This window comes from Arvicanthis niloticus, chromosome 1, assembly GCF_011762505.2.
Source record: "Arvicanthis niloticus isolate mArvNil1 chromosome 1, mArvNil1.pat.X, whole genome shotgun sequence".
Classification (NCBI taxonomy): Eukaryota; Metazoa; Chordata; class Mammalia; order Rodentia; family Muridae; genus Arvicanthis; species Arvicanthis niloticus.
Window position 1 is genome coordinate 91,816,393 of NC_047658.1, and position 13,879 is coordinate 91,830,271.

At 46.0% G+C, this 13,879-nt stretch overlaps 1 long non-coding RNA gene across 1 annotated transcript; it reads left to right on the plus strand.

The window, feature by feature from the left end:
- The first annotated feature begins 5,966 nt into the window (after positions 1 to 5,966).
- LOC143443910 (uncharacterized) lies at positions 5,967 to 8,608 on the plus strand. The gene is made up of 2 exons (XR_013113314.1): positions 5,967 to 6,355; positions 7,742 to 8,608. It is a non-coding gene; the product is annotated as an uncharacterized LOC143443910 (long non-coding RNA).
- Positions 8,609 to 13,879: the final 5,271 nt, after the last annotated feature.

The following is a 13,879-nucleotide window of genomic DNA, read 5'->3' on the forward strand; positions in this document are numbered from 1 at the left end:
CACACATCTTCACTTGCAATGTTCATTGCAATGAGTCATTGATCTGGTTCGAGATCTCTGGTTTCTATGACACCATCAATATCGGATTTTCACCAGGACTCCTCCTAATTATCCTGCTGTTGCCCTGTATCATTTAGATCTTGAGCTTTGGAACAACAGGACTGGCCTTTTCACACATCCCAATTGTTCACAGATGATATAAATTTGGGGGTGGGTCAATTCAGAGCCCTGGTTCTGGGCCTGAGTGGTAGCTGGGCTGCTCCGTCTGCCAGCTCTACTTTATCCACACCACCAAGGTGTGATCTCCTGCACTGCTCTGGGTAGGACATCCAATGCCACCATCATCAGGAGGTAGGGTCAGTTCTCCTGCTCTCATACCCCCGGGGCCAGCTCACCTACACCCATGCCTCCAGAACCAGCTCCATTGTGCTATCCAGTCAAGGTTCAGGGTTCATCATCACCACCACCTCCAAAGCCTGTGAGGGGATGGACCAGCTCTCTTGCTCTCACACCCTCTGGCCTGGCTCACTTTTGTCTTCACCATTAGGGCCAGTTCTACTGGCATCCCAGGCAAGATGCAGAGCCCACTCATGGACGTGCTATAGCCAATGAGGAGGCAGCACTAGCTCTCTCCTTCTTATGTCCAGAGATCAGCTCTCCCAGCTACTTCAGGTGACAAGGGGGGACAGGGAGGGCATCTTCTGATAGCCCAGGCCACATCAGGGTAGAGGAGCGGCAGAGCCAACTCATCCATGCTCTTTCCTTCATGGTAGCTTACCAATGCTTCCTCCATCAGAGCCAGCTCTACTGGGCTATCCAGATCAGGGTCAGGCCATTTCACCTATTCTCATAACTCTAGGGTCAGCTCTCCTGACTGTCTCAAGTGGCAAGAGGAAAGAGGGCAGAGGGCATCTCCCTCTTGGCTTCCTCATGGCAAAAAAGTGGCAGTAACAACTCTCCTGCTCTCATGACTCCTGCAGGTAGTGAGGGTCAATGGGGGAGGGGGAAAGGCATCACACCCACACTCATACCATCTCATGGCAGAATGGCAGTGCCAGCTCTCCTGAGCTCTCTCCCTGACTTGCTCCCCGACCCTTGACCCCCAGCTCTCCTGTGCTGTCCACTAAAAGTACAGGGAGCCGATCTCCTGAGAGTTCAGCTGGTGAAGGGTAGTGATAGCTCTCCTGAGCTCATGACATTGTAGGCAGCTTTCCAGTCTGTAAAAGGTGGCAAGGGAGGGGTGTCACCTCTGTACTTGTGCTACCCCATGGCAGACAATCGGCAAGGTCAGCTCTCCCACACCCATGTGCTCAGGGCTGGCTCACACACACACTCCTGTTGCCTGGACCAGCTCCTCTGTGCCGCCTGGGTGAGGCACAGGGCCCCCTCTCCTGAATGCTGTCGCTGGTGAGAGATGGAGCCAGTCCTCCAGAGCACTACATTCAGTGAGTGGCAAGACCAGTTATGGACAGCCCCTCAGTATCCAAATTGTCCCTGGTGGCTTCTCTAACTAGGGACATCCCCATGTTATTTAGTGGTCATATGAGCCTCAAATATCTCCATTGAACCCTGCCACTGCATAGCCATAGACTCAGACATGTCTTTCAGTGGCAGCTCAGACTGGGACCTCACCATGACCCCAGATGTCTGGGCTGGCCACTGACAACAAGCTATTCCTCTCCACCCTTGAGACTCCTGTTCCATCTATCTTCATAATACTCAAACTGCTCCACTTAAAAATATCAGAAAAATGAAGTTCCCAGTCTCTCCATGAGTTGTATTAATGGTTTAAAATTAAATTTTGAGACTAAAAGAGTTTCAATTCAAAAATTATATTTTAAAGGCTTAACAAACTTAACTGGGTAAACTTTAAAAAAAATTAATCTTATGAGAGCTATTAATTTATTGTAAACTGTTAAAATGATAATTAAGACATGAAATTTAATGGTCAGTCTCTTTACAAATGATCAAATTCTTTAATGTGCTCAGAACTATGTTTGTCGTCATGCTAAATACAAATGTAATTCAGTTGCAGAGCTCAATTTATATCTCTCATTAAATAATCTTCTATATATGTTGTCAAAATTAAGTCTAAAGCAAGTAACTCCAAACAAGTTTAAAGTAAGCTTAAAGCTTATTCAATGTAAAGTACTATTCAAATTAGGTATTTGAAAATAGTTATAAAATTTTTAATGCTTGAGTAAAATGGCTTAAAATTATAATATCCTTGCATGGCAGGACACATCCAGGTGCAAGAAATAGCATTGACCTCCCATAGGCCACCAGAGTAAGTTGTATGGGCGTCTCCTTACAGAATAAGGATGGGTGTGGAAATAAGACCACTAGAAGTCTGCTGCTCCTGTCTCCTGCTGTGAAAGGCTGACCAGCTCTGGCTATTCCAGGTAGGCCAGACCAGGAAAACCTCCTCTTTATCTACAGGAAAGATGAGTTACTCCTCATGTCTCACATGACAGGGCCATGGATTCTGCACCCACATCCTAAACATCTAAACAACAGAGAGGCAAATAGCAATTACACTGCTCTCAATGTCTTCTTAACTGACATATGGGGATGCTGTGAATAGGAGAACCTTTGCACTTAAGCCTACATCCCAACTGGTATGGGACCTGCATGAAATAGTTCAATTGCACATGCCTTTTACCCCAGCTTTCATTCTTCCTTTTATAAGCTAATTCCAGAGCACACACTCCAACCACTCATGTTCCCTGGGTAAAGGAGGCTACCAGACATTCAACCATCAAACTCACTGCTTTGAGTAATTAATTATTCAGAATATCCAAGTGATGTCCTTAGAACTTGGCTAGAAGATCCTATAAAAATTAACTCAATGGGATTGTCCTTCTTTTTTAATCTGTCAATCAGACACTGAATTTCACCAACTTCCTTTATAAAGCTCCCCAGGTGTTTGTTCCTTATGCAGGAGTCTGACACAACAAACAGCTAATTAAACCTACCTTATCCTTCTACACAGCTCTGATACCCAGTTCAGCTGTGTATTTCATCTGACTAAACAAAAGTTGTGTAAATCATGATGTTAAATCTTAAATGTTTCAGACAAGGTTGTGATAGAGAAGATCCAGTGGGTGACTTTGAACTTACTCTGGCTGATTAAAAAAAAAAAAAAAAAAAATCAAAGTTTAGCTGGAAAGCCAATGGCCTTCCATCTTAGTACCAACAATGACAAAATCATCACTCTTGCTAATAGCTATGGTAAAGTATGTTCTTTCTATGAGTTTCTTGCTTAATCTCTTCCTCCAAACCTTATTGGAGAAAAGTGCCCTGTTTTCTTAATTATACCTTCAGTAAGAATTATAACAGTACTAACAGTCTCGCTTTGTATTTTACAGGTACTATATCCCTTACACAGCATGAACATATGCTATCACCAAACGGGTCTCTTATGTTCTGGACCATCTGTTGAGTTTTATTGTGGTTCTTTGGATGGACTGTCCTCTGATGCACTCTAATTGCTGCCCATTTTACATTGCCCCTTTAGTCAGTTCAAAGCACTTAAGAGAGATCAATGGCCCCAAACCCCTGAGTGAGTTTGGGTGACCTCTGAGAGGGGGACTAATGGGATGTGGGCCATCTAACTCATCTCTCTTCCTGCCATTCTGGGCATGTTTTCACGAGTCAGAGCTAACACTGCTGGACTGAGGGCACCTCTGCATCTATTAACCTCTGTCTCAGAAAACCTTAAAGAAATTTCAAATCCCCTGATCATTCTTCAAAACAAACTCAATTTAGGGGGCTGCCGGAGTACTCCAAGACTAAATCTGACTGGTGCTAAGGATGAGAATTATACCCTCTTCCATAAATAATGCTGTTTTTGCACCAACCCATCTTAACTGATTTGAAATGAAATCCAAAGACACAGACATAAAACTCATGGCCAAGCATCCTCTTAGAGATGGGCTTTGGTTCCCTCCCATCTGGCTGATCCTCTCTTTCCAGTTTTTATTCCCATACTTAAGTTTCTACCCTGTCTTTTAAATGTGGGAAACCCTATCTCCAAGGGACCTCCATTCCTTTTACTCCAGCCACATACACTTCTTTACATTGATCCTCTGCTTTCTCCTGTTCCCCTCCCATCAGTGCTCTGTAGCTCCCTGTTGTTTCTGCTAGCTTATTTTGGGGCCAGCACTTCTGGCACTGGGACTAGTCACAGTCACTCTGCAGTTCTAAACTCACTTCTTCTCCCTTTCCCCCATCCCCTGCCACTTTCTTTTCAGATGGTGTTGGTCATATAGAAATCAACATAACCTATTCATGACTTTATCGTTGTCATGCTGATCAGGGACTCTACCACCTATAACTAATCTCTGTACTTCATTCCTTAATTCCAACAGGGGCATTTGAACCTATAGAGGGTCCCTGGAAACCCTGTAGAAGAGTCTCACTGTGAGAGAGCCTATTAGTCCTATTTTAAATGCTGCTTTACAAAGTTCATTCTACAGAGGGTAAAACCTTCACCACCTAGGGATCACAGAATTCTTCATGGCAGGAGGCCTACCATAGCCTACCATTGATACCACACCTACAGAACTCTCCTATCCCTAGACTTCTACCCACATTCAGTAGGAAGAAGCCCCTCCCAAATTTCCCACCCTATCCTCTGAACCTCTATCCTCTCTGACCCATTCTTTATCTCCTAGGAGATGGGCTATGTCAGAATAAACCTTAAACAAACTCTGCGAGTCCCTGCCCAGGAAACTTTTCATTCCCCTAAGTCTTACTGTAGTCCCTGGCCTCTATGGTAAAACTGTAAGCCCCCCACTGCCACTAACTAACTCAGTCACCAGCTATCACCTACATCCTAATACCCAGGCCAAGGCAGTTTCTAAAGATAAAACAGCCTTGTCTGAACAAACAACTCTAGGAAGTACAGATTACAGACTTGCAGGTAGGCCTTGCAAGCTGCATATAACTTCCCATCCATTCCACAGCGGATATAAACTCCAAGTATTCCCCTTCCTTATGGCAGACCATTCCAATTCCTGTGGAAGAGATGCTCTTCCCTCTCCTCCCCTCTCCCCTCTCCTCCCCTCTCCCCTCTCCCCTCTTCTCCCCTCTCCCCTCTTCTCCCCTCTCCCCTCTTCCCTCTCCTCCCCTCTTCCCTCTCCTCCCCTCTTCCCTCTCCTCCCCTCTTCCCTCTCCTCCCCTCTCCTCCCCTCTCCCCTCTCCTCCCCTCTCCCCTCTCCTCCCCTCTCCCCTCTCCTCCCCTCTCCTCCCCTCTCCCCTCTCCTCCCCTCTCCCCCCCTCTCCCCTCTCCCCCCCTCTCCCCTCTCCCCCCCTCCCCCTCTCCCCCCCCTCTCCGCTCTCCCCCCCCTCTCCCCTCTCCTCCCCTCTTCCCCTCTTCCCTCTCCCCTCTCCTCCCCTCTCCTCCCCTCTCCTCCCCTCTCCTCCCCTCTCCTCCCCTCTCCTCTCTCCTCCCCTCTCCCCTCTCCTCCCCTCTCCCCTCTCCTCCCCTCTCCTCCCCTCTCCTCCCCTCTCCTCCCCTCTCCTCCCCTCTCCCCTCTCCTCCCCTCTCCCCTCTCCCCTCTCCCCTCTCTCCCCTCTCCCCTCTCCCCTCTCCCCTCTCTCCCCTCTCCTCCCCTCTCCCCTCTCCCCTCTCCCTCCTCCCCTCTCCCCTCTCCTCCCCTCTCCCCTCTCCTCCCCTCTCCCCTCTCCTCCCCTCTCCCCACTCTCCTCTTTTACTTTTTTCCTCTCCTTCCCCACTCTCTCTTTTACTTTTTGTCTCTTGAGCAGCCTCAGAAGTCTAACAGGGAGTAATGAAGGAAGGAGTTACAATTGCAGCATGTGTAAATAAGGGAAGACCCTGCTGGGGGTCTACTGCAAAGGGTCCTGCTGGGTCTCTCCTAGATGGCAATGAAAGTGGCAGGAGGAATTGTCCACCCAGGAGGTGGAGCACAAGTATGTGAGGAGCCGTATTTGCCATTAAAAGATGGCGCAGGCTTCTGCTTCCTGGTTCTTCACGGAAGCTTTACTTGAGAATGCGCCTGCGTGTGGCGCGAAAACAGAGTATGACAATTGGATGAAAGATTTGAGCCAATGAGGGATCTGCACGTCTCACAAAGCTCTATTTAAGCAGCGGGCTTTCTGAGCTAGGGGTCCTTTCTCCACCTCACCATCATGAGAGCTATTTAATAAATGCTGTCAGGAGAATCCTGAAGTGTGGCGTGCTCCTTATCGGCGAGGCTGCGCGCTACATTTGGTGCAGAAACCCGGGGTTGAAGCCGAAAGTCTCGGAGTTTTGACCAGTAATGAAGGACCCTGTAAGCTCGCAGAGGATTCAGAACTGGCAGCGCGGAGAGTCTAGACGCTTTTCTGCAAGGTATGGTGGATCTTGTTTGGCTTACCATTGTTCTTTCTGTTTGGGTGGCGATAGTCCTTGCTTGTTGTTTGTGTCTTAATGATTATCAAGAGGGGAAAGAGTGCACTTACCCCCTTCCCCCCCCCCCCCGTGTTTATAGGAACTGTAAGTCACAGGTAGATAACTGTGCTAGTTCGCCCACTCCTGTAGATAAAGGAAGCATGGGGAAACAGCAAATAAAGCCGTTTTTCGCAGTGATGCAGGCGTTGCTGCAGGAAAGTGGTTTGAAGATTCTGGGGAGGGCTTTGATTAATTTTTTAAAGGAAGTGGAACGAGTTGCTCCGTGGTTTATTACTACCACTGGATCCTTATCTAAGGACACCTGGGATAAACTCGGAGCTGACTTGATTAGTGAAAAGGAAAAAGGGAAGTTAAGACCAAGGACATGGCAAATATATAAAATGGTTAGAGCTTGCATAGAAGACGCTAATTGCCAAGAAAAAGTGAAAGAGAGACAGAAAGTTTTGGTGGAACAACAAGATAGCCTATCAGAAGCAGAAAAGGGAGAGAGCACTAATAAGAATGAGAAGCGGAAAATTGGAAACTGCTGTGAGAAGGAACCGGTTGTTGGGTTCCAGAACTCTCAGCGGAAAATTGGAAACTGCTGTGAGAAGGAACCAGTTGTTGGGTTCCAGAACTCTCAGTGGAAAATTGGAAACTGCTGTGAGAAGAAACCGGTTGTTACAAGGGACGTTAAAGTCTTGGGGTTCCAGAACTCTCAGCGGATAGGGCAGTCGACCGCAAGCAGAGAAAAGGAGGATACCCCAAAAAGGGATCCTCATAATAAAGTGAAAAAACATGTAAAATTATTATATCCTGTTTTGAGTGAATTTAGTAACTTAAGAATAGATTCGTCCTATTCCTCATCTTCAGAGGAGACGTCCTCGGGGGAGGAGGAGGAGGACACATCATTAACTTCCTCATTGGAGGGGAGTTCCCCTGAGCCTTTCAATTCGGAGGAGCAGAGGGAACTAGAAGAGGAGGTGGCTCGTTATGAGTCCAAGAGATATGGGCGGGATCCGCCTTACGCGCCAGGGTATGTCCCGTCTGCAGAGCTAAGCAGAATGATGATGTTAATTGATTTAACTTTCAAAATGGGTGTGATTCTGAGTTATATAGTTATATTTTTCTGGATAAAAACTCAATGTAAAGGTTTTTCTGGTTACTGGCTTAAGGAAAAGTTAATTTGGAAAAAAAGGTTTTTTCTATGAGTTTTCTGATGAGGTCATTAAGGTAGTAGTTATGTCTTCCAGAATTATATGGATCAGACATGACAGAGGTAGGCCTCCAGAACACTAGATTTCAGAGAATCAAAATAATTATCTTGATAGTAAAACTTGTTTTGAGATTTGTATATTGCAGAATACACAGCTGTGGAGAATGAATCTTATCACCTGCATGTTCACTGATGCCCTGGACTTCCAGCTGGATGCAGTTAAGACAGACTTCAGATGCTTTCAATTTACCCTTCCCCTCATTCCTCTTCTAAAAGTCAACGCCCATGTTCAGCTTGAAGAAGTTAATGAGGAGTCAGCGCCCCAATTCCCTGGACTTGGGGACTGAGGTGGGGGTAGCGTTATTTGGCTGCATGATCTTTGGGGGAGTGCTGCTTACCCTCTGGTTGCTCTGTAAATTCAAACAACAACATCAAAAAGATAGTGATGATCACGCAAGCATTGCTTGTCGTGGAGCAGGAATATCCCCTCAAGCCTGGTTGAATCTGCTTAAACAATGAGACGCCATCACTTAATAAGATATCCTGAGGGCTCGTGTTCCCATTGCACCAGGTATCCTAGTGGTGGTCCTCCACACTTCCCAGGGCTCAGGTTCCCATTGCACGGGATAAAAGGTGTGGAGGGTCTCGTACTGTTTAACTGCCTTGAACGCCTACTGGTAGAACGGTGGGTTAGATCGGCGACCTAACAGACCTTGATTGTTGTTGCAGTTTAATAAGGAAGGGGGAGATGTGAGGAGCCGTATTTGTCATTAAAAGATGGCGCAGGCTTCTGCTTCCTGGTTCTTCACGGAAGCTTTACTTGAGAATGCGCCTGCGTGTGGCGCGAAAACAGAGTATGACAATTGGATGAAAGATTTGAGCCAATGAGGGATCTGCACGTCTCACAAAGCTCTATTTAAGCAGCGGGCTTTCTGAGCTAGGGGTCCTTCCTCCACCTCACCATCATGAGAGCTATTTAATAAATGCTGTCAGAAGAATCCTGAAGTGTGGCGTGCTCCTTATCGGCGAGGCTGCGCGCTACACAAGTACAAGTGTTTTTAGTTCCAGCCCCCATCTCAGGCCACATCTCAGCTCCTATGGGCAGACTGAATGTCAAGCTGGAGGCTCATGCTTCCAACTCTGCCTACATGAAGTCTAAGGCAGAGAAGGAGAGATGGGTCAAAGCTGAGGTGTGGTGCTACTGGCTGTTACCTGCTGCCACTACAAAGCCTTAAGTCAAAGATAAGTTGGAAGAAGCACAAGGAACATCCATTATGTCTCAGCAGGGGCCCCTGCTTTCAACACTAGCAATTGTCATTCTGAAATTCACACTGTAGTTTCTACTGTATGATCGTAAGCCCCCAGTTATATAATTTATCTGACTGAAAACTAACGTCAACTGTTGCTTTGTGGACCAGTAGCACAGGTCACTAATTTTGCAAGAAACATTCAAGATAACAAATAGATCCACCACTCTGCCCGATAGCTGTTCTGTGCCCTTCCTCGTCCATCTTCCCTTCTTTTTCTCCACTGGCCAACAGCAATGCTTATTCTGAATTAGCTTGCAGGCAGTAGAATTCACACAAAGGATGTCACACTTCAGAAAGTACTTTCTTTCCTTTTGTTTATTCTAGGTTTGGTTTTGACTTTTTTTTTTTTTATATAACCCTAACCTGCAAACTCAACCAGCGCCATTTTGGGCAAGACCATTCATGCTTCCAGGATGCAGCGTTAAAAACTGACCAATGAGAATACTACATTCCCTGAGCTATCATCAACTGGCTAAAGAAAAGATATGACTCCTATCCTGGACTAACATCAGAACTAATCAGTTCCAGGTCCTGATATATTACTCTGACCATGACATCTCCGGGTAGATGTCCAGGGTACAACCAGGAGGATCAAATACATCTGTTCCCATTGGGGTTCCCCAATGGGCAGGATGGAGTTGCTGATGCTCACATTTTACTCCTGGCAGACAGCTTAGGGAAAACCAGAAACAGCTTGGAAGAAGTGCAACAAGATGCAAATACCCACAGCCAAACATCAGGCAGAGCTCTGGGAGTCTTGAGAATGAGTGGGAATAGAATTGAGCAAACCAGAAGGGTCAAGGACACCACAGAAGACCTACAGAGGCAACTAACCTGGGCCCATGGGGGCTCACAGAGACTGAATCACCAACCCGGAAGCATGCAGGGGCTGGACCTAGGCTCCTACACATTCGGAGCAGATGTTAAACTTAGTATTCATGTGGTTCCCCTAACAACTGGAGTGGGGGCTGTCTCTTACGCTGCTGCCTGCCATTGGATCCCTTTTCCCCAGCTGGACTGCCTGGTTTGGGACTCAGTGGAAGAAGATGTGCTTAGTCTTTCTGCAACTGGATGTCTCAGGGTAGTGTGATACCCAAAAAGGGGTTTCCCTTGCTCTGAGGAGAATGAGAGGGGGTAATGGGAGAGGGTATCTGTAAGGGTGGGACTGGGAGGCAAGGAGGGGGAGCCTGCAATAGGGACACAAACTAAATGAATGCATGAACAGATGAATGAATAAATGAATGAGTGAATAATAAATGGAAATAAAAAGTGGAGCCAAGATATACAGAAAGATTCCTGGTGGCATCATTTGACACCTAGATCTCACCATACCTGAAACAAGGAAGAACCATCCAGTTACATGCGACAGTACAATTTCTCTTATGATTAACTTGACTCCCAGGTGCCACTTGCAAATGTGTCTTACAGGATGCATACTTATCTGGTTATCTCTTACCTATTCCTGCCTATGCTCTTTCCACCCTTCATGGGTTTGATCATTGCTACTTAAATCCTGCCCGTTTGTAATATCAGGTGCTTATGCTTTGATTTCTTCAAATAATCCTATCATTCCCACTGGAAATCAAAGTGTTTCTAGATACTTAATACAGTGGTGTCAAAAGCATTATTTCATGGTAGAATACATGGTAGATACTAATGTTGACCAAGGCAGACGTCTGCTGTCCTTATGAAAACCACATTTTAACAAGGAAAATGCCCAAATATTTCTGATTGATTATACCTCCTATTGCAAATTTGGTTTCATCTTGGAATTTATTCATGAGCACATCCATAGAATTTAAGATCAAATGAAGAAATGAAAAGAAGCAAGCTAGGACAAATCCTCTATCCCTTCAAATTTATTTTAACAAGGGAGTTGGATGTCAGATGTGAAAACAGCCTCATATCTCAGCCTCTGTTCATCCCAGATCTGCCCACCACCTATCCCCTGCCACTCCTGTGCTCTGACCACCCCTGGACCCTGCCTACCCTTGTCCTAGTCTACCCAGCCTCTGCCCACTTCTGAGCCATGCCAACCTCTGGCAAATGCTCACCCTTGTCCCAGTCTGCCTAGCCTCTGCCTACCCTTGGACCCTGCCTACCCCTGGCCTCTGATAATCTCTGGCCCCTAATCACTTCCTGGCACCTGCCCATCCCTAGACTGACCCCTGGTCAATATCTTTGCATTAAATCAGCATTTGATTCATGAGATTTCCCTAACATGTTGTAAGTATTCCTCCTTATTCTCACACATGGATTGAACCGGCTGCTGACGGCTTGGCATATACCTCAGAACAGTTGATCCAGCTGTAGACATTTTCTCTAAGCTTCAATGATTCTCTTATGTCAGGTGCCTCCCAAATCCTGCACTATTTAAAATCCAGACACAGACACTAGCCATAAGCCTTCGGCTGAAAGACTAACATGGTATTTAAAAAGTAAAAGACTTTGGTCTCCTTTGTCCAACAAAGTTCAAATTTCCCCTACAGCAATAAACACCTTATCTGAGGAGTATGTGGTATGGGCTAAAGTCTTCAACCATGAAATTATATGACTCTGCCTTGACCTCTGCTGTTCTCCAGTGAATCTCACACATAGCATACAAACAGCAGCTCTGGGCTGTTTCTCTGATCCAGCTAGTGAGCACGTAAATCTTCAGGCCTGTGGACTCCTGCAGGAAGGCACCCCAGAGACGGGGACGTCTTTATCTGTCCTCACTTACATGGAGTAATAATGAGCAGCCTCTGGGGCTTACACTGTGTGATATATGCATCTAGGAGGCTTTCTACTTCTGCCTCAGGCAGGACAGTCAGCTTCTTCAGAATGTTGAGGCCAAGGCCCAGCACAGGAAGCAGCAGTGACATCAGAGGTAGAATGTCACGTGCTTGGTTTTACCAAACCCTGGCTCTAACAGAGACTTTATACAATGCTTTGGTGCTAGCAGCCTGGCCAGAGCCTGGCCTGAATCAGAGTCCTACAAAACTTGTTTTATATGCAGAATGCAAAGCCCCATTCTATACATACTGAACCAGTATCTTCACCAGGGTAACTACTGTGAGCAATTGTGTGGTGCCATGCCCATTAGTGCCTGAGATTTTATTGTGTGATAAGTCTCTGTTATACTTGTCCCTTAACTTCTGCTTTGTTAACTGTATGCAGAACACCTTCAGGACAATGGGTGAAGACTGAAGGTCAATGATTCACTCAAAGGTAGGCAGATGATTGAGAATAGAGACACTGACACTCAAGGCAACTGTTTGAAATGTGTAATGCTGCCTTAATTGTGGTCATCAAAGGACATAAATCCGGAACTGTCAAGAATGGCCACAGACACTATAATCATAAAGTAGGGGCTTGTTCTTCTGGATCAAACCTTGCCTGAAACCCAGATTTATCTCATTGGTAAGAAATAGTAAATTCCTGGAGATATCACTGCCTGCAATATTGCTGGATTATAATTTAGTAGTTGAAGTTTGAATATTAGTCATGTATCCCCGAATCAGTCAAGAGTTCACGAGATATAGCAGAGACAACACAATTGGGAAGGGGTGTTGTCTTAATCTGGATCAGAACTTGTGGAGCTGGCAGATACAAAATCTATAGGATAAAGGTAGGGTAGAACCTGATATCTCATATCAGTCTCAATCCTGGGAGCTGAATAACTTCTCTCTCAGTTTGGATGTGACTTCCATTCTTAGACTTTGGACTTCAGACCCTTCAACTGGGTGGGTCAGGCTTGCCCAGAGTAGGGAAAGCTGTTTGCTTTGCTTAAAGTCAACAGCTTGTAAATGTCAATAACTTGTAAAAGTGTCTGCCTGAAAGCACATAGAGTTGGCTAGTGTTAGACCGAACAACTCTCTGTAGGACTGGAGTGGCTGAGTGGATAGTTCATCACCGTCAGGTGTTCTGGACCTTGCAACTAAGATGGGAACAGGGGAACTGAAGATCCTTAGAGACTAGAGATAGGTCTCCCACACAGTGGGACATCCTGGCTTTCCACTTTCTTGAAAAGCATCAGCTTTGTTCAAGAAAAATCAGTGAAGCATGTAACCCCAACCCCTTTCTTGTTGCATGGGATCTAAAGAGCTCAGAGTTGGGAAAGACGTAAGGATTCACTGGCTCTTTCTGTGTGTCGCCTCTGTGCTTGCCACCAGCATGGTTTTACCCTGGTTACCATTCACAGCATAGATCGCTCATGCCTAGGCGCAGTTTTAAAGACTCTATGTGGCTCTTTTCTAAAGCAATCAGTTTGTAAAAAGTAATCACTGTACTCTGCCATAAATACAACGCCACCTTGCTAGCCTCAAATGCATAAATGTAGACGTAAATCAATGGAGCGAAGTGACACTGATAACGTCCCACAAAATGTCCCCTGCAAAGTGTGGTCCTTACAGATTCATCTCCCTTCCTAAAGAGAACAAGGCTGGGGTACAAAAGGCACGTGAGGGGCTCTCCTTGAAAAACTGGAATAATTGAAAGAAAATAGAAAAGGAAAGTCATGGTTACTGCTTGGCCTGCTGCTGTTTAAGGACCCGACTGTGTAACAACCAACATGACTGCCTGTGGCTGTGCTGCCCCTCTGAGAAACTCAAACATATCCACGGCCTGACATCCATCTACCACCAGGGGCAATGCCTAGAATGTTCCTGGACTTTTCCTGTGATGAGAAACACATGACCTTCCAGTGCATATTGCATCATAGCCTACACATATAAACGAGAAGTATCTGTTCTTTGCTGGGCTAATTAACTGTCCATATCTGCCTCCAGGCCCGTTGGAAAAGCTTCCTGGGACACTCAGCCTACAACGTTACACCTACTCATATCCTCCATGCCAGCTTCCCTGAGGATGCTGGGAAACTCCGTGGCTGTGCCTTTAGTTGCTGATGTCATATCCTCTGTATACAATATTCTTGTCAAACTTCAAACCTGACTTAAGACCCAAAGAATGATAGGGGAA